General features: G+C 43.6%; 1 non-coding gene across 1 annotated transcript; it reads right to left on the bottom strand.

Moving 5' to 3' along the window:
• Positions 1-15,563: 15,563 nt before the first annotated feature.
• LOC145128009 (small nucleolar RNA R71) lies at positions 15,564-15,670 on the bottom strand. Its single transcript, XR_013716612.1, has one exon. It is a non-coding gene; the product is annotated as a small nucleolar RNA R71 (small nucleolar RNA).
• Positions 15,671-19,518: the final 3,848 nt, after the last annotated feature.

Raw genomic sequence — 19,518 nt, 5'->3', positions numbered from 1 at the left:
TAAAACAAAGACCAACTAAGGCCAATTATGTGAAGTGTTTGTAAAAGAATCCGCAGTATCTCTTGAATATTGGGCAAGAGAGTCTTATATGTCAAGAGGACAGTGGGAGTCTTGAGATAGTTTCAAGAACTAATCAAGAGTTTTGTTAGTCACTAGCCCACGACTTGAGGTTTGTAACCTATTGATATTTGCAAACTTAGCTATATTTTTAGTATAGATTTATATCATTTATTAGCTAATTATTTACATTTTATGGACAAAAGGTACTTAATATTGTTCAAATTATATTTTCAGTCCAGAAGGGAAGCTCGGAAGCAAAAGGAAGCAGGAGTCACGGTTGAAAGCTCGGGAATGGAAGAAAGAAGGAAAATGCTTAAATCTGAAGCTACTCGGCGAGTAGGGTCGACTACTCGACGAGTACATACGAAGGTTCGCGAAGAAATAAGAGAAGTCCTTGCCGCATACGGATTCAACAAGAGGGGCTCGACGAGTCGGTGGGCTACTCGACGAGTAGCCCCTGTTTTGAGAGTCCTATAAATAGAGGGCAAATTCCGGATCAGCTACCTTTTCTAATTTTTCTGGAATAGACTTTGCGACCAAGGAACCCTTTGAAGACCTGGAAACGCAGAGAGGAACCTGAATTTCACATTCTTGGAGGACTAAAGGCCATTAGGTTGAAATTTTCCACTCAACTTAATTTGAACAATGTTTGGTTTATTTAGATTCGTTTCTATGTTTTTATATACTGAATTCATGAGCTAAACTAGTTAGTTTCTGTTTAGGAAAACGAATTTGCTCCTATGGTTTGATATACTTCTTTTGATTAATTGTTATTTGGTGATTATGTTAACTTAAGCTTGTCAAAGACCCTTATGCATTAACCATAACTATTTTCTGTTAATTGCTAAGTAATTAAGTTGTATGAACATCTCTTGATTGCTTATCTCTTATAAATTTATGTGAACACATTGCTATATGCCTAGGAATAATGATTATGAAACTAGGATTAATTAGAGAATGGGTAAATTAATGTGTGAGCTTGATTGATACACCAACAACAAGAGGTTAGTTGAATCACCAATTCAATTAGCTAATTACAAGTCTTATTTAACCCGAATAATTGAACTAGGAGGTTTATTAGTTTAATCAATTGATCACTGCTTAAATTAGTCTATTTCCTAAGGATTGGTAATAACGAATGTGAATCTAATCACCATAATCGGCAACCAATAACAATTAATCTATTACATTAACCATAGGAGTAAATAAGTTGTACCTAAACAGAAACCCTTTTGAACATTGAATTTAGTTGTTTTTACGTGTTTTCAGCTATTAATTGATTAATGAAGTTTTAGTTTAAGTTTCTAGTCTTGTAAAACTAGAGAAACCCCAAATTTTATTACTTGTTTCTTAGATAATATTAGTTTTTAGTTTTAATTTTCCGTTCCCTGAGTTCGATACCCTACTTATTTAGCCATACCACAATTGATAGGTCCACTGCCTTTTGTGTGATAATTTATAATTAAAAGTAGGTTTAAAACTAGTTGAGTTTACACACATCAAGTTTTTGGCGCCGTTGCCGGGGAACGGTTCACAAATTAATTCTAATTTCTAGTTTATCGATCCTTTGTGTGAGATTTATCTTGCACAAGGTTATTTCTTATTTTAGTGGGGGAGAATTGTAACATCCGGATTCCCAGGTATCTTATTTTAGTTATTTATTTTGGGTTTTATGGAGGGACTCGGCGAATAGACGCTCAGACTCGCCGAGTAGGATCGTGAGTCCTTGACTGGATTAATGACCGGACTCGACGAGTAGATGCGTGGACTCAGCGAGTCCGCGCTGTAAAGTGAAACCCTAAATCTCAGGGCTTGAGCCCTATTTAAAGGCCCTTATGGTCGTCATTTGCGGCCACTACTCCCCTGAGAAACCCTAGAGAGCAGAGAGAAGCTTGTGGTGCAAGAGAAAGTCTAATCCATCATTCTTGAGTGTGTTTTAGGAAAGGAAAGGGAAGATTTCGAGCTAGGCTGACTTATGGGACTCAAATCTTCCATCATTCGTTCAGAGCTGCTGTGAGAGGTAAGGATTCATGTCCATTTTTCCTTGAGTAATAGATTTCATGAATCTAGGGCTTTTTCTCTTCTTTTTGGTAAAAGATCCAGTGAATGTGATGTCCCCTTGTGTCAATATCTTCAGATCTGGACCTTGGGAGGTCCAGAGAGTCCCTATTCTCCAGCTTTATGCAGTCCTTTATGAGTTTGGGGCTTAGGTTATCACATTAAGGGTTATTTTGGCATATAGAGGTGATAGTGTGATGCATGGTCCTAAAGTTCGAACCTTTACGTAATTATCGTGTTTGGGAAGGTCAGATCTATAGGTTAGAGGAACAGATCTGACCTCAGAAGGTCATTTCAGTGTTGCCATGGAAGGGACTCGCCGAGTCCATTAGTGTACTCGACGAGTCGAGTCGGGGTTGCCCCGCAATTCGTGACAGGTGTAACGCGCCGAGTGGAGGGATGACTCGACGAGCCAAGAGAGATTAGAAGAATTCAGAGGACCAATGTGGACTCGTCGAGTCGCCCGAGTGCACTCGACGAGTCTGGTCAAGTTTGACCGTTGACTTTTGATTGACTTTTAGGGTTTGGTCAATGTAAGGGTCTTTGAGCCATGAGAGGGGTAAAATGGTCTTTTACCCTTCTAAGAGTACTAAAAGAGGGATTAGTCTAGCCTGGAGGGTTGTATTGATTTGAGTGCTTATTCCATGTGATTAGGTTGGGGCTAGACCAGAGATTACTGAGTTCGAGATTTATCGAGTTACCCGAGGTGAGTCTTCTCACTATACATTACCTAGAGTGGTATTTATGTGTAGACCCGAGGGTCTTGTATGCTATATGTATATATGAATTTATGTGCATTGTGTTATATGTATGCTATGTGTTGAACAGACCGGGCCGGAGGGCCCAACGATATAGACCGGACCGAAGGGTCCAACGATACAGACTGGACCGAAGGGTCCGACGAGCTATGACCGGACCAGAGGGTCCAACGAGCTACGGGACTGGAGGGTCCCGCTGAGACACATCGACCGGAGGGTCGTATTGTAGCCTCGAGTGGCGTATGTGTTGTATGTGGTATTTTGGGGAACTCACTAAGCATTTATGCTTACAGTTGTGGTGTTATGTGTTTCAGGTACTAGCGAGGATCGCGGGAAGGTGCCGGCATGATCCGTACACACTCATAGAGATTATGTTTGAGATTCTGGGATTTGTTCTGTGATGATAACATTGGATACATTTTGTTGGATATTGTTTTTGATGATTGAAAGTATGAATTAAAAATGAAAAATTGTTTTGAAAATTTACGTTGTTACAAGTTGGTATCAGAGCCTTGGTTTGAGAGACTCGGATACACCTCCGGGCGTATCTGAACTCAAACTGAGGATTTGAGAGAATTTTTCTTAAAAGAAACAATTTTTCCAAAAGAGTAAAAGACTTTTGAGAAAAGCGGAACGGAGCAGTGTGTACGATCAGCCAGCGCCCGAATGGTGATTTCCCAAAATACCCTTACATTATGTGTTGTGAGATATTATGTGATATGTTATGCATGCTAGAGTAGGCTAGGTATTCATGGTTAGGACTAGAGTGGGCTTGATTTGTGATGCCTTAGCCTAGGAGTTACTGCTACTATGAGATACTTCTGGAGTAAGTATGTAGCAGCGAGGAACTTATGAGCGGTCTACCAGAGAGTAGCCTGAGTTTATTGAGATATAGAGTACTTGTGATCTGGGATCCTAGGAGGAGGACTTGGGGTGAATACTGATGCGTTGTGGAAGGTAGTATAAGGGCCCGTACTACTGGAAACACCAGATCGGTGAGCAGTCCAAGTAAGAATCCTCAGGGTACTAAAGAACAAGTAGGGTTGAGTATCGAGTGTGAGTATACTCGAACGAGTCTCTGATTCTTTTGTGTTGTATTTCAGAGACATCATGGTTGGGACGCACCACCACCCAGGAGGCAGTGGTACCAGTGATGAGGAGATTCGTAGGTTGATTCACGAGGAGGTGGTTGCGGCCATTCGAGCGGAGATACCAGAGATGTTCGGGTCTATCAAGACCACGCTGATCGAGACTTTTGATGAGCGGTAGGCTGCTCTTACTGATGCTGTTGTTGCTGCAGCCACCGCAGCCGTTGCTGCTGCCAGGCCGCAGGGGGGTGACTCGTTGTTGTACCGAGAGTTCAGCAACACGAAGCCACCAGAGTTTGATGGGACGCAGGACCCGATTGCTGCGATGAGGTGGATTTCTGATATCGAGGGATGCTTCTACACCTGCTCGTGTCCGGAGCATCTGAGGTTTCGGTTTGCGCTGAACCAGCTTCGCTTGGGAGCGAAGGACTGGTGGAAGTTTGTGACGGCAGACTTCACTACGGCAGAGCTTACTGCGGTGACCTGGGAGAGGTTCACCATGATGTTTCGAGATGATTATGTTCCCCCTGTGGAGAGGGAACGTCTAGCCTAGGAGTTCTTATCCCTCAAGCAGGGAACTGAGTCTGTGACGGTGATTACGAGGATGTTTCATGAGAGGGCGTTGTTTTCCCTGAGCACGTGTCGACTGAGCAGGCACGTATGAGCCGGTACTTGAGCATACTGAGGAGGGATATCCGTGAGTTCGTGGCGAACTCGTCATACCGGACATTTTCCGAGCTCCAGGCAAATGCCCGGAAGAGAGAGATTGAGCTGGAGACTCAGGTCAGGGAGGAGGTCGAGTCTCAGATGAGGGACAGGCGACCGGCACAGGCGCAGCCGGCAGCCAAGCGGGCAAAGCCCGCTGATTCGAGATCTGGGGGTCCGAAGGGCCGCACTTGTGGGAAGTGCGGCAAGAGTCACGAGGGGGTGTGCAGAGCTGGGGTGTGTTATAAGTGTGGAAAGGAGGGGCATTATGCGAGGGATTTCCCCAAGGGATTCTCGGTTTGCTTTCATTGAAACCAGAACGGCCATCAGAAGGCCGAGTGCCCTCAGCTACTACAGGGATCTGCACCTGCTGCTAGAGCTACCGAGGTCCAGCCAGCGAAGGCCGAGGCACCGAAGGCTCGCGGGAGAGCCTTCCAGTTGACAGCGGAGGAGGTCCGCGCAGCGCCCGATGTCGTGGCCAGTATGTATTCTTTTACTTACCTATTTTTGAGTTTGAGATTTTATGCTTATATTGTGGTATTCTTAGGTACTTTTCTTGTGAGTTCTGTACCTGCATTGGTGTTATTCGACTCGGGTGCGAGTCGATCTTTCGTGTCATTAGCATTTAGTCAGCACATCAGTGTTCAGCGAGAGGCGTTGAGTCGACCTCTACGAGTTTCTATAGCCGACGAGCGAGCGGTGTATGCTACTGATCTGATCCGAGGATGTGTACTCGAGATCTTCGGCGTTGAGTTTCCGATTGATTTGGTCCCGATTGTGATGGGAGATGTCTGTGTCATCGTGGGCATGGACTGGTTGAGCAGGGTTGGAGCGGTTATCGACTGCGAGCGACAGTTGGTGACCATACGAGACCCTAGTGGGGGAGTTCTTACGGTTTATGGCGAGGGTACCCGTTCTGGGTCAGCATTCTGTTCGGCTGCTAGAGCGAGGCAGAGTCTACAGCAGGGCTGTAGTGGGTTTGTGGCCTATGTGATGGACACACGAGTAGCAGCGGAGAGGCCTAGTTCTGTTGATGATGTGCCGATAGTGCGTGAGTTCCCGGACGTTTTCCCCGAGGAGTTGCCGGGTGTGCCTCCCGAGAGGCAGGTGGAGTTTCAAATCGATTTGGTTCCGGGAGCGGCGCCTATCGCCAAGGCGCCCTATCGCCTTGCGCCACCAGAGATGCAGGAGTTATCCTCACAGCTGCAGGAGCTGCTGGGGAAGGGGTTTATTCGGCCGAGTAGCTCACCGTGGGGAGCGCCGATCCTTTTTGTCAAGAAAAAGGATGGTTCACACCGGATGTGCATTGATTACCGGGAGTTGAACAAGTTAACGGTCAAGAACCGTTACCCACTGCCGAGGATTGGTGATCTGTTTGATCAGTTGCAGGGAGCGTCTTGGTTCTCCAAGATTGATCTGAGGTCTGGATATCATCAGATGAGAGTGCGTGATGAGGATATCCAGAAGACGGCGTTCAGGACTCGTTATGGGCATTACGAGTTCGTGGTGATGCCTTTCGGGCTCACCAATGCACCGGCAGCGTTCATGGATCTCATGAACAGGGTGTGTAGGCCGATGTTGGATCGATCGGTGATCGTGTTCATCGATGACATATTGGTGTATTCGAGATCCAGAGAGCAGCATGAGGAGCATTTGAGGGAGATCCTCGGAGTTCTGAGATCGGAGAGGCTTTACGCCAAATTCTCCAAGTGTGATTTCTGGTTACGAGAGGTCCAGTTCCTGGGACATCTCGTTAATCAGAATGGGATATTGGTCGATCCGGCCAAGATTGAGGCGGTGATGAGTTGGGAGGTGCCGAGATCCCCCACCGAGATCAGGAGTTTTCTGGGGTTGGCCGGTTATTATAGGAGATTTATTAAAGATCTCTCCAAGATCGTCGTGCCTCTCACCAGGTTGACCCGGAAGGGCGTTACTTTTTCGTGGGGTCCTGAGCAGCAGGCCTCGTTTGAGACTCTTCGCCAGAGGTTGTGCAAAGCCCCGGTGTTATCCCTTCCAGAGGGAATGGAGGATTTTGTGGTGTACTGCGACGCATCGATATCAGGGTTGGGTGCGGTGCTTATGCAGAGAAGGCATGTGATAGCGTATGCATCGAGGCAGCTGAAGTCTCACGAGACTAGGTATCCCACCCACGATCTGGAGTTGGGGGCAGTGGTGTTCGCCCTCAAGATCTGGCGTCATTATCTTTATGGGGTTCGTTGTACCATATACACGGACCACAAGAGCTTGAAGTATTTGATGGATCAGCCCAACCTGAATATGCGCCAGAGGAGATGGTTGGATGTGGTAAAGGATTACGATTGTGAGATACTGTACCACCCGGGCAAGGATAATGTGGTAGCCGACGCCTTGAGTCGTAGGGCGGAGAGTGCCCCGATACGAGATGTTTATATGAGGTTGACGGTGATGACTCCGGTGTTGGACACCATTCGGGAGGCCCAGGCAGAGACCGGAGAACCGCAAGAGAGAGCGGGTGATTGGGCAGGTACCTGAGTTCGTTACCGATAGTCGTGGGCTTATGACCTTTCAAGGTCGGATTTGGGTGTCGTATACAGGCGGGACGCGCACCACTTTGATGGAGGAGGCGCACAGATCGAGGTTCTCGATCCATCCCGGGGCCACTAAGATGTATTTGGACCTGAAAAGAGAGTATTGGTGGCCCTGTATGAAGAGGGATGATGCGTGGTTTGTCGAGAGGTGCTTGACCTGTCGCAGGGTTAAGGCCGAGCACCAGCGTCCGCATGGCAAGTTGCAGCTACTTGAGGTTCCCCAGTGGAAGTGGGACCAGATTTCTATGGATTTTATCACCAAATTGCCGAGAACCGCGAGGGGCGTCGATGCAATTTGGGTGATAGTCGACCGGCTGACTAAGAGCGCTCACTTCCTTGCTATCAGTGAGAGCTCTTTCGCAGAGAGGCTGGCCGAGTTGTATGTGAGAGAGGTGGTATCGCGACATGGAGTACCGATCTCGATTGTATCAGATCGAGATGTGCGATTCACTTCCAGGTTCTGGAAGAAGTTCCATGAGGAGTTGGGTACGAGATTGCATTTCAGTACCGCCTACCACCCCCAGACGGACGGACAGAGTGAGCGGACGATTCAGACGCTCGAGGACATGCTTCGAGCATGTGTGTTGGACTTCGGAGGAAGTTGGGACACGTACTTGCCGTTGGCGGAGTTTTACTACAACAACAGCCACCATTCGAGTATTGGTATGCCTCCCTTCGAGTTGTTGTATGGGAGGAGGTCTCGGACTCCCATTTGCTGGGGAGAGGTAGGGCAGCGCGTGATGGGTAGCACTGAGATAGTGCTTCAGACGACAGAGCAGATACAACAGGTCAGACAGAGATTATTGACAGCCCAGAGTCGCCAGAAGAGTTATGCGGATAGGCGACGATCCGAGCTCGAGTTCCAGGTGGGAGATTTCGTACTCCTGAAGGTTTCTCCTTGGAAAGGAGTGATTCGATTCAGGAAGAGGGGCAAGTTGGGGCCCCGGTACATCGGTCCGTTCAGAGTGACCGCGAGAGTGGGCAGGGTAGCGTATCGTTTGGAGCTACCTGCGGAGTTGAGCCAGATTCATGATACCTTCCACGTGTCTCAGTTGAGGAAGTGTATAGCCGATGAGTCAGCGGTGGTGCCGCTGGAGGACATTCAGGTAGATGCGAGGTTGAGTTATGTTGAGAAACCGATCGCGATTTTGGATCGGAAGATCAAGGTTCTGAGGAACAAGGAGGTGCCCCTGGTTCAGGTCCAGTGGCAACATCGGAGAGGGTCCGAGCTGACTTGGGAGCCGGAGTTGGAGATGCGGGAGCAGCATCCAGAGTTGTTTGCGGAGCAAGACTTCGAGGGCGAAGTCTGATTCTAGTGGGGGAGAATTGTAACATCCGGATTCCCAGGTATCTTATTTTAGTTATTTATTTTGGGTTTTATGGCGGGACTCGGCGAGTAGACGCTCAGACTCGCCGAGTAGGATCGCGAGTCCTTGACTGGATTAATGACCGGACTCGACGAGTAGATGCGTGGACTCGGCGAGTCCGCGCTGTAAAGTGAAACCCTAAATCTCAAGGCCTGAGCCCTATTTAAAGGCCCTTATGGCCGTCATTTGCGGCCACTACTCCCCTGAGAAACCCTAGAGAGCAGAGAGAAGCTTGTGGTGCAAGAGAAAGTCTAATCCATCATTCTTGAGTGTGTTTTAGCAAAGGAAAGGGAAGATTTCGAGCTAGGCTGACTTGTGGGACTCAAATCTTCCATCATTCGTTCAGAGCTGCTGTGAGAGGTAAGGATTCATGTCCATTTTTCCTTGAGTAATAGATTTCATGAATCTAGGGCTTTTTCTCTTCTTTTTGGTAAAAGATCCAGTGAATGTGATGTCCCCTTGTGTCAATATCTTCAGATCTGGACCTTGGGAGGTCCAGAGAGTCCCTATTCTCCAGCTTTATGCAGTCCTTTATGAGTTTGGGGCTTAGGTTATCACATTAAGGGTTATTTTGGCATATAGAGGTGATAGTGTGATGCATGGTCCTAAAGTTCGAACCTTTACGTAATTATCGTGTTTGGGAAGGTCAGATCTATAGGTTAGAGGAACAGATCTGACCTCAGAAGGTCATTTCAGTGTTGCCATGGAAGGGACTCGCCGAGTCCATTAGTGTACTCGACGAGTCGAGTCGGGGTTGCCCCGCGATTCGTGACAGGTGTAACTCGCCGAGTGGAGGGATGACTCGACGAGCCAAGAGAGATTAGAAGAATTCAGAGGACCAATGTGGACTCGCCGAGTCGCCCGAGTGCACTCAACGAGTCTGATCAAGTTTGACCGTTGACTTTTGATTGACTTTTAGGGTTTGGTCAATGTAAGGGTCTTTGAGCCATAAGAGGGGTAAAATGGTCTTTTACCCTTCTAAGAGTACTAAAAGAGGGATTAGTCTAGCCTGGAGGGTTGTATTGATTTGAGTGCTTATTCCATGTGATTAGGCGGGGGCTAGACCAGAGATTACCGAGTTCGAGATTTACCGAGTTACCCGAGGTGAGTCTTCTCACTATACATTACCTAGAGTGGTATTTATGTGTGGACCCGAGGGTCTTGTATGCTATATGTATATATGAATTTATGTGCATTGTGTTATATGTATGCTATGTGTTGAACAGACCGGGCCGGAGGGCCCAACGATATAGACCGGACCGAAGGGTCCAACAATACAGACTGGACCGAAGGGTCCGACGAGCTATGACCGGACCAGAGGGTCCAACGAGCTACGGGACTGGATGGTCCCGCTGAGACACATCGACCGGAGGGTCGTATTGTAGCCTCGAGTGGCGTATGTGTTGTATGTGGTATTTTGGGGAACTCACTAAGCATTTATGCTTACAGTTGTGGTGTTATGTGTTTCAGGTACTAGCGAGGATTGCGGGAAGGCGCCGGCATGATCCGTACACACTCATAGAGATTATGTTTGAGATTCTGGGATTTGTTCTGTGATGATAACATTGGATACATTTTGTTGGATATTGTTTTTGATGATTGAAAGTATGAATTAAAAATGAAAAATTGTTTTGAAAATTTACGTTGTTACATTAAAGAGGGACAAAAGGTGTTACTCTTCAATTCAAGGTTCAAACTTTTTCCGGGTAAGTTGAAGACACGATGGGATGGTCCATTTATAGTAAAGCAAGTTTTTCCACATGGGGCGGTTGAGCTTATATCAAGAGATGGAAGTCCTTTCAAAGTTAATGGTCATAGAGTGAAGAAATATGAAGAAGGAGTTCCAAAAAATGAAGGACTTGAAGAAGGGCTGCTTTTGGGATGCACTACAGAACCTTAGAGTGGCACGAAGTCCACCTTAAGACTCTTCAAAAAGAAGCGCTTACGGGAGGCAACCCGATTTTAGAGTTTGCTTTTCTTTCCTTTATTTCTCATTTTGTTATTTTTAGGATCTGTTTTTTATCAATCTTTCTCTTCTGTGCTCATGATGATTGCTTGAGGACAAGCAAAGCTCAAGTGTGGGGTGGTGGCATTTTTCAAAATTTTATCGTACTCGTCGAGTCCATGCTCTTACTCGGCGAGTCCGTTTAATAAATCCTGATTAAAAGCGGAATCGCGAAACTGCTCGGCGAGTCCACGTATTTACCAGAAAAAAATATTTATTTTTACATTCAGTAAAAGAGGCTTTTAACCCTAATTGATAAACACTCCAACACTTTTCACCCAGCCGACACCCCTACACGACGAGCGTCTCTCTCTCAAGTGTTCTTCTTGATTCTTTCGTGTTCTTCCAAATCCGACCAAAAGGTAACTGTTTTTTTACTCTTAATCTGTTAAAAGCTTCAATCTTTGGTAAGTTATGCACTTAATTGCTGCAAAATCCCCATTTTGACTCAACTAGGATTTTAGGGTTTTGAGTTCTTGTTAAATTAGGATGTTTTGGACAAAATTTCTTACATATTTATGTTCCTGGAACATACCGAAGCAACCCCCTGAAGAAATTTTTAGTTTTGGCTGAACCATTAGTGCAGGAGGAGCCAGGAAGACGGGTGAGGCAAAGGCGGGAGCACGTTCGAGAAGACCCACCGATCATTCCGGTGGTTGAAGAGTTACCGATGGATTGGTACAACGTTGAGTTGAGGAGGTACCAAGACGAAATTGGGAGAGGCGTGAACTATGCTAACGAGTCATTTGCTTATTTATTTGAGCAAATGAACTTCGCGCCAAGGCCGGGACCCGGATTTCCATATATATCAAGTTGGGAGGAAAGGATGCAAGCAAGGAGAAGCCAAGCTGGAGGGAATGGGCTGCAAGGAGATGAAGAGGAAGATGAAGATTGAAGTTTGATTTTGTTTAATTTGGATGTTTTAAAAACAGTTTGTTTTGTTTGTTTTTGTTTGGTTGTTTGGAACTCTAAACTTTTAGGACGTTAAGTAGGAATTTGCTTTTATCACTTGTGGTTGCTCTTATTTTCAGATTAAGGCTAGGATGCATGCGAGAGTTTCAAGTGTGAAGGCGAGAGTAAGGGTCAAGTCTAGAGGAATACGAACTAAGGTTGAGTCCGTTTTCAAGAGAGGGTTTAAGAGTGTTGCTAATTAAAGATAGATGAAGGGAAGACACTAAATTATATTATACCCAACCATAGCAGAAACAGAATCAAAAGCAGACAAAGAAAATATCACTCAGCGATGTACTCGCCGAGTGCATATTTTGGGCTCGGCGAGTCCGATTCGAAAATCACGATTTATCTGCTAAAAAGCCTTCTGCTCGTCGAGCAGCCGTCTTTACTCGGCGAGTCACTCGATATTTCAAAATCAACATTTGGCTTTTGACCATATTTGAAAGGGGTTTACTCATGTCCTTTCAAAACTATTTCCCGAAGATTTTTCGAGGCTATTTTCCTGCATATTTGAAGTTGTGTCACACAAGATTCGACACCCAAGACATGGATGAGCTGTTCCCATGTCTAAAGTTAATTGAAGATGGAGCTTAAAGAAGATCAACCTCGCCACTACTATCCCAGGGGAGTTTGTTCCAATTCTCTCTTTATTTTATTGTTCTTTATAATGCGTAATATGCAATGGGGACATTGCCTTAAGTAAGTGTGGGGTAGGGGGTTGGTTACATTAGTTAAAATTTAGTTAAATTTGAAAATTTGAAATTTTTGCATTAAAATTGCTAGGGCTAAATTAGAAAATTTTGGTAAAAAGCAATTAGGATTCCATGCTAGTGTTATGTTTGATGATGCATGAAGACCCAAATGTTTAGTTGAGCCTATATACGTTCTAGTGCATTTGTGGCCTCCCTATTCTAGTGAAATCATGGGACAAAAACATAACCTCGCTTAGTTTGAGGGATGCAACATGTTTAGCATCGTGTACCAGAAATGTATCCAGGAAGACTAATGTTCTAGCCAATAAGGGTTGAAGTTGAGCGCTCCTACTTAAGCATGTAGGTTTTGAGTGAGAAAAAAAAAAGTGAGTTACATGTAAAAAAAAAAGAGAGAGAGAGAGAGAGAGAATTACAAGAAAGGTTGTAAGAAATTTTGGATCAATCAAAGTGAAGATCAAAGATCAAAAATTCTAAAGAAATTCCAAAAAAAAAAAAGTTGAAGATACCCAAGAATCAAAGAAAATCGAAAAGGTGTAAATGTTGAAGAATTCAAAGAAATCGAAGTTCAAATTATCAAAGAATTGAAGAATTCCAAAGAGCTCCATTGTGGTATCAAAAATTGTAATTGTCTAGATTATGTATGCTTGAGTTGCTCAACCAAAAATACCTTGAGGTTAAAAAAGTTTTCTGCGGATGGATTCGGAGGGATGCATAAAATGAGCGTTGTTCAAAAGAAGTGGGCGAGTGTTTATGAGGATTGTGAGTATTTAGGATGAGGGGGTCGTTTAGGAAAAATTTAGACACAAATGCATGCGTTGCGGTCTTGGCATAATGGCTGGGTTCGATTGGGATTGTCTTATGTGATGCTAAGTATGTTTAAAATTCAGTTTTGCTTGGGGGCAAGCAAAAGTCAAGTGTGGGGTATTTTGATATTTGCAAACTTAGCTATATTTTTAGTATAGATTTATATCATTTATTAGCTAATTATTTACATTTTATGGACAAAAGGTACTTAATATTGTTCAAATTATATTTTCAGTCCAGAAGGGAAGCTCGGAAGCAAAAGGAAGCAGGAGTCACGGTTGAAAGCTCGGGAATGGAAGAAAGAAGGAAAATGCTTAAATCTGAAGCTACTCGGCGAGTAGGGTCGACTACTCGACGAGTACATACGCAGGTTCGTGAAGAAATAAGAGAAGTCCTTGCCGCATACGGATTCAACAAGAGGGGCTCGACGAGTCGGTGGGCTACTTGACGAGTAGCCCCTGTTTTGAGAGTCCTATAAATAGAGGGCAAATTCCGGATCAGCTACTTTTTCTAATTTTTCTGGAATAGACTTTGCGACCAAGGAACCCTTTGAAGACCTGGAAACGCAGAGAGGAACCTGAATTTCACATTCTTGGAGGACTCAAGGCCATTAGGTTGAAATTTTCCACTCAACTTAATTTGAACAATGTTTGGTTTATTTAGATTCGTTTCTATGTTTTTATATACTGAATTCATGAGCTAAACTAGTTAGTTTCTGTTTAGGAAAACGAATTTGCTCCTATGGTTTGATATACTTCTTTTGATTAATTGTTATTTGGTGATTTTGTTAACTTAAGCTTGTTAAAGACCCTTATGCATTAACCATAACTATTTTCTGTTAATTGCTAAGTAATTAAGTTGTATGAACATCTCTTGATTGCTTATCTCATATAAATTTATGTGAACACATTGCTATATGCCTATGAATAATGAATATGAAACTAGGATTAATTAGAGAATGGGTAAATTAATGTGTGAGCTTGATTGATACACCAACAACAAGAAGTTAGTTGAATCACCAATTCAATTAGCTAATTACAAGTCTTATTTAACCCGAATAATTGAACTAGGAGGTTTATTAGTTTAATCAATTGATCACTGCTTAAATTAGTCTATTTCCTAAGGATTGGTAATAACGAATGTGAATCTAATCACCATAATCGGTAACCAATAACAATTAATCTATTACATTAACCATAGGAGTAAATAAGTTGTACCTAAACAGAAACCCTTTTGAACATTGAATTTAGTTGTTTTTACGTGTTTTCAGCTATTAATTGATTAATTAAGTTTTAGTTTAAGTTTCTAGTCTTGTAAAACTAGAGAAACCCCTAATTTTATTACTTGTTTCTTAGATAATATTAGTTTTTAGTTTTAATTTTCCGTTCCCTGAGTTCGATACCCTACTTATTTAGCCATACCACAATTGATAGGTCCACTGCCTTTTGTGTGATAATTTATAATTAAAAGTAGGTTTAAAACTAGTTGAGTTTACACACATCAAGTTTTTTGGCGCCGTTGCCGGGGAACGGTTCACAAATTAATTCTAATTTCTAGTTTATCGATCCTTTGTGTGAGATTTATCTTGCACAAGGTTATTTCTTAGGTAATTTAGTAATTAGGATAAGTGTTAATAGTTTTTTGTTTTTATAAGTTAGAAAGTAATTTTTCTGTTTCTGCACTGAACTCGCCGAGTGCACTCGAAGCGACTCGGCGAGTCCGTCGCTGCTACACAGTTTCATATTTTATTTTATTTTTGTTCTTTTTACGCGTTTTTCTTGTTTTGTTTGCAGGAAGTACATGACCAGATGATCCAACACACCCCTGGTTCCTCCACTTGAAGACCCAGAATCCGCTTTGAGGAGAAACAAAGGCAAGGAGGTTGAAGACTCTAATACACCTAAGAAGTCACCTTTGTCGAGCTTGAAAACGGTTTTTGGGAAGAAAAAGAACAAGAAGCAAGGAGATACCAGCAGTCAAAAGAGCGAAGAAAGCAAGTTAGAGAATATTGAAGATAATCCAAAAGAAACCGAGTTCGAATACGACTACAAAACCAAATACGAAGAAGAAAGCGACTTTGAAGGCGAACTAGCCAATCCCATGGCTAACATCGATGAAGTTCCCATGGGAGAATGGAAGAAGAGAATATGTGACGATACCGGCCCGGGACTTGTGCAACCCGCAATTCCAGCTACTGCCACTTTCGAACTAAAGGGCCACATACTTGCTCAACTCAAGGAAATTCCCTTCTACGGAAAAGACCACGAAGATGCCTATAAACACTTGGATGAAGTCAACGATGTAGCTGATTATTTTAATGTTCCCAATGTGCCTCGCGAAACCCAACTGCTTCGTATGCTTCCAGTTACATTTAAAGGTGCTGCAAAGGATTGGCTCAAGTCACTCCCTCCCGGATCCATCACTACATGGGCTAAGATGAAAGAAGAATTTATTGACCAGTTTTGCCCACCTTCGAAAATAGCCAAGTTGAAGAAAGCTATTGCCAACTTTGAACAACAAGCTGGAGAGTCCCTTTATGAGGCATGGGAGAGATATAAAAGTCTACTAAGGAATTGCCCACATCATGATCTGAATAGCCAACAAGAAGTCTCCATTTTCTATGATGGAGTCAATGTAACAACTAGGCAACTCCTAGACTCTCAAGGACCACTCACGAAGAAACCACCTCCAGTAATAAAAGCTCTAATTGAAGAATTCTCTAAGCACTCTAGAGAATACCATAAACCAAGGAATGACTTGACTAGAGGGGCGATGAATTCCATTACCGATGACATGGCAGCAATGATGGCAAAGTTGGAAAGCATGGACCGAAGAATGACTAAGATGGACCAATCCATCCATGATATTAGGGTAGGATGTGAAAACTGTAGAGGGCCTCACCTTACAAAAGATTGTGATCTTGATGAGAATGGGAACCAGAAGGTACAAGCGTGCTACTCAAGTGGTGATAGGTTTGATGATAATTGGCGAAAACCAAAAAAAGAGTGGCTACCTTATGATGAATACAAAAAAACACGGGAGGAAAAGTATAAGCAAAAGGAGAGAGGTTTTTATCAAAAGGAGGAACCGGTTCATGAAAAGAAATCAGATTTTGAAGACATGCTTACAAGATTCGTGGCCGCATCCGAAAAAAGACACAATGATACCGATGCCACACTTAAAGATCAACAAAACATGTTGAGATAACACCAACTTATGATGAAAGATCAACAAGCCTTGCTTAGGAATCACCAATCATCTATTCTCAACATAGAAAAGCAGCTGGGGCAACTTGCACAACAAGTGAATGAGAGAAGACCGGGTGGACTTCCAAGCAATACCGAAAGTAACCCGAAAGGAGCACATATAAACATTGTCACAACTAGGAGTGGGAAGATTATAACCCCTCTGACTCCTATTCAGCCTGAAGATCCTAAACTGGTGCAAGAGGATAAAGAGAAGCATGCAGAAACACAGATTCCCGACTCGACTCGTCGAGTCGACGTTATGGACTCGACGAGTCCCGAAGCTGAACAGAAAATCCAGCCTCAGGTCAATCCATATCAGCCTCCACTCCCCTTTCCAGTTCGATCCAGACAAGAAAAAAATGAAGTAGACTACTAGAAGTTTCTGGAACACATTAAGGCTCTTCAGATCAATATGCCATTCATAGAAGCGGTTGCACAAATGCCAAAATATGCAAAATTCCTCAAATAGCTGCTAACTAATAGGAAGAAGATGGAAGAAGTAAAGAAGGTGGTCCTAAATGAGAACTGTTCAGCCGCTATGTTGAACAAACTTCCTAAGAAGAAAGGTGATCCGGGAAGCTTAACATTGCCTTGCCAATTTGGAAACTTAGCCACCATTTACACATTGGCTGATTCAGGGGCAAGTGTAAATCTCATGCCTTACTCGTTTTTCAAAAAGTTAGATCTTCCAGAGCCAAGGCCCATTTGTATGGCAATTCACTTAGCAAACAAGACGGTTACATTCCCTAGGGGAATATGTGAAGATCTCTTGGTGAAAGTGGACAAATTCGTGTTCCCCGCGGACTTTATAGTTTTAGACATGGAAGCGGATCCCCAAGTCCCGATCATACTCGGAAGACCTTTTCTTAATACGGCAAGTGCTATCGTCGACATGCGAGATTCTAAACTTACCCTTCGGGTAGGAGACGAATCAGTCACGTTTGGAGTTGATCAAGCCATGAAGCATGCAAGGAGTAGTGACGACACGGCATTTTCGATGGACTTGTTGGAAGAATTATTGGAAGATTGGAATGAAGATAAGCCAAACAAGTCCACCGTCACATTTGAAGAAGAATTTGATGCTGAAAGGGACCTGCTGGAAATAGAGAGACTACTCGAGGAAGTTGATTATAACGATCTGATTAGAAAAGTAGAAAACTCGACTCGCCGAGTGGCCTCGACCGACTCGGCGAGTCCATTCGAAGAACCCCGAACAGTCACAGATTTTGTATCGGACTCGACGAGTCCCCTCACTGGACTCGACGTGTTTAGCATTCAGAACACGAAATCTGAGCTTAAAGCACTACCAGATCACTTGGAGTACGCATTTCTTGAAGATGGCCAGCAAAAACCTGTAATTATAGCTGCTGATTTGGCCAAACATGAGAAAGAAAGCCTTGTGGGTGTACTAAAGAAGAGGCAAGGTGCTATAGCATGGAAGATAACCGACATCAAGGGAATTAGTCCCGCCTATTGTTCCCACAAAATCAACTTAGAAGATGGAGCAAAAGCTGTAGTACAACGCCAAAGAAGACTCAACCCGAACATGCAAGAAGTTGTAAAAAAGGAGGTGGTGAAATTATTAGATGCCGGAATCATTTATTCGATCTCCGATAGCCCATGGGTGAGTCCGGTCCAAGTGGTTCCAAAGAAGGGAGGTATGACGGTAGTGGCTACTGAAAATAACGAATTAATTCCAACAAGGACGGTAACCGGGTGGTGTGTTTGCATTGACTATAGGAAGCTAAATGAAGCCACATGCAAGGATCACTTTCCATTGCCATTCATCGACCAAATGCTCGAGAGGCTTTCCGGTCATCTATATTATTGTTTTCTCGATGGGTTTTCGGGGTACTTTCAAATTCCAATCGACCCACAAGACCAAGAGAAGACCACTTTTACATGCCCGAGTGGAACATTTGCATATATACGCATGTCTTTTGGGTTATGCAATGCACCAGCTACTTTTCAAAGGTGCATGATGGCTATTTTTCATGATATGATCGAAAAGTTCATGGAGGTTTTTATGGATGACTTCTCGGTTTTCGGGTCATCTTTTGAAGATTGCTTGTCTAATTTGGACTTGATGCTAGCTAGATGTGAGAAGACGAATCTTGTTCTTAATTGGGAAAAGTGCCACTTCATGGTGAAAGAAGGGATAGTATTGGGTCACAAGATCTCAAAGAAGGGGATAGAGGTGGATAGAGCATAGGTTGATACGATAACCAATTTACCACCTCCAACAAATGTCAAGGGGGTAAGAAGCTTTCTAGGCCATGCGGGATTTTATCGTCGATTTATTAAAGATTTTTCAAGGATTGCTAGGCCCTTGACTCAATTACTCTTGAAGGATGCCCCATTTGATTTTTCCAAGGAGTGTCATGAGGCATTTCATTTGCTAAAGGAAAGATTAACCACTACTCCTATCATGATAACACCAAATTGGAACCTTCCTTTCGAGCTAATGTGTGATGCTAGTGATTATGTTGTGGGTGCTGTTTTAGGTCAAAGGGTTGATAAACATTTTCAACCAATCTACTACGCAAGCAAGACATTGAATCCTACCCAAGAGAACTACACTACTACCAAGAAGGAGCTGCTAGCTGTGGTATACGCTTTTGACAAATTTCGGCCATACTTAGTTTTATCCAAGACAATCGTTTTTACCGATCACTCCGCGTTGAAGTATCTATTTGCCAAGCAAGATGCGAAGCCTAGATTGATACGTTGGGTCCTACTTCTACAAGAGTTCGATATCGAAATACGTGATAAAAAAGGGATGGAAAACGTAGCTGCCGATCACTTATCAAGACTAGAGAACCCACTTTTGGAGGAGTTAGAAGAAGATAAAATTGGGGATGATTTTCCCGATAAGTATATCTTGATATTAGCGGGAGAAGTGCCATGGTTTGCGGATATAGCCAATTATTTAGCAACCAAATATATCCCAAAAGAATTGACTCGCCAACAAAAGAAGAAATTCTTTTCGGAAATTAAATACTACTTTTGGGACGAGCCATACCTTTTCCGAAGCTGCGCGGACGGAATGATAAGAAGATGTGTATTCGGAAAGGAAAGTCAAGAAATTTTGGCACACTGCCATAGCGGACCCGCCGGAGGACATCATGGAGCGCATTACACCGCTAAGAAGATTTTTGATATTGGATTTTATTGGCCTACAATTTTTAAAG

This window comes from Lactuca virosa, chromosome 7 (assembly GCF_052849685.1).
Source record: "Lactuca virosa cultivar CGN04683 chromosome 7, Lactuca_virosa_CGN04683_v6, whole genome shotgun sequence".
Lineage (NCBI taxonomy): Eukaryota > Viridiplantae > Streptophyta > Magnoliopsida > Asterales > Asteraceae > Lactuca > Lactuca virosa.
Note: the sequence above shows the minus strand (reverse complement) of the source record. Positions and strands in the feature narration are given on the sequence as shown.